We start from the raw sequence: 1841 nt of genomic DNA on the forward strand, positions 1-1841 counted from the left end.
TTCTACTGAAAAAGAAATTAACTTTGTTGCCTTGCAGCTCCCTCTGTTCTATCTGAGATGTCGTCATTGAAATGTTATTATTCAGAACTGAGAAATATTGTGGAGACCTACTGCCTAAGGCTGTGAGGAAGTAGAATGAAAGCTGTTTAATTGAACCTGCTAACAATAACGTTGACTATTCATGTGAAACAGAGGTGCATAATCAGAGGAACCAGGAGAGAGGTGATATATTAATTCTTGGTCCTGGAATGAAGAAGAAGCTCCAGACACAACCATTCTTTTGGGGTTTTTTTTTTGGTTGTTTTTTTTTTTTAGTGTGACATTATTTTTCACTGTATAGAGAAAGTAGGATAACAGACATGTAGTAGAGAAAAATTCTCTTTGAGATTCCTGCAGAAAAAGAAAACCAAAATAACTGTTATTTTTCTTGGAAAATTATAAAGTAACAGGTGTCACTGATGTATAGTATCTTCCATCCATCCTCTAGCCAGTGTAGCTGCTCAATAAAACCTGTAAATCCTGCAAATATAGGCAGGGTCCATCAAGCATCAGACTGCATCTAAAGGTTCTCTTTCTAGAGTATGTGGGAGCAATCACACCCGTGAGTACATTGTCATGTGAATAAACTTACACAGCTGAATAATGCACGGTCTCGGTCTTGGGTTGCAAAGGAAGTGAAGGTTGAAGTGTCAGGCTCAGCTCCTGCGAACTAAAAAGTATTAAGGTAGACTGGGACTGTGCCAGGAAGTATAGCAACCACTGGATTCTGATTGATCCTTCTCTTTGATGGCACACAGGTGTTTCACATACAGGCATCTTGCTTTTCACTTTGAAAGCTGCCACCTCATGGTGGCTGCTTCTCAGCTTTTTCACCCCTTCTTTTCATGGGAAGAAAGTTTAATGGGAAGGAAGCAAGTGGTATCTGAGGACTGCCCAGTGTCTGAGGATTGCCCTAGTGCAATGTGATATCCACTGTACAGTACATGACAAAAGTTCTGTGTTTGTTAATTTTACCAGACTAAATTAGCCCTCTATAACCTCCTGGTGACAGTGTCTTTCAAAGTGAAGGGTAGTGAGTAGTCAGCCACCTTGATACACATCATGGACATTAATATCATGGTTGTCATGGCAACAACATGAAACAAAAATGTGTCTGCAGAATGTGCCAAGACTATACATTCCAAAATTAGAAGGAATTAGTAGAATCCTCAGTAAGTAAAAGGAGAAATACTTAGTTCAATCAATTTAATTTTGTATAATGGAGAATTTATGCAAGTCCCAAACACCACATTATAAACCGCACATGAACTCGAACAATTGTAGATACCAGTAAAAATTTGATAGTTCAGTCTTACATCATGTAATGGAAATGGGATAAGTTTGTAAGTGGTCCACAGTTTTCCTCTGAAATATTGCTGTTGTATTGAAAAGTAGATGATTTGTCCATGGTTAAATATTTGAAGCTGATATTCAATGCCATGATAGGTGTATAAACACAGTTTACGGAATCCAAATGAATATCTCAATTGCAAACAATCATGAAATTACAGCTTGGTGTAATTTTTCAAGAAGTTGACATTTTCAATTAAAGGAAAGAATGTCTAAGAGATGAATTCTTCTTTGTTCTTAACTAGCATCCTTGGGATTTTCCAACCAAATCCTTTTGGAAGTGATTACTCTTTACTAATCCGTATTATTAAATATAAGAGAATTTTTCTTTCCTTGGTGAAATCTGATCTCCCTATATTAAAGCAATGAGATGTAGTACATACCACACAACTATTTAAGTACTCAAGTGTTTAGTTTACTGTGCTACAGCTATGAGGATCCAGTTGCTGACT

At 37.0% G+C, this 1841-nt stretch overlaps 1 long non-coding RNA gene across 1 annotated transcript; it reads right to left on the reverse strand.

The window, feature by feature from the left end:
• Window positions 1-287: 287 nt before the first annotated feature.
• LOC108501846 lies at window positions 288-1120 on the reverse strand. The gene is made up of 3 exons (XR_001876294.1): window positions 1015-1120; window positions 632-709; window positions 288-390 (listed from the first exon to the last, which is right to left on the reverse strand). It is a non-coding gene; the product is annotated as an uncharacterized LOC108501846 (long non-coding RNA).
• Window positions 1121-1841: the final 721 nt, after the last annotated feature.

Source organism: Lepidothrix coronata, unplaced genomic scaffold (genome assembly GCF_001604755.1).
Source record: "Lepidothrix coronata isolate B3197 unplaced genomic scaffold, Lepidothrix_coronata-1.0 Scaffold109, whole genome shotgun sequence".
Lineage (NCBI taxonomy): Eukaryota > Metazoa > Chordata > Aves > Passeriformes > Pipridae > Lepidothrix > Lepidothrix coronata.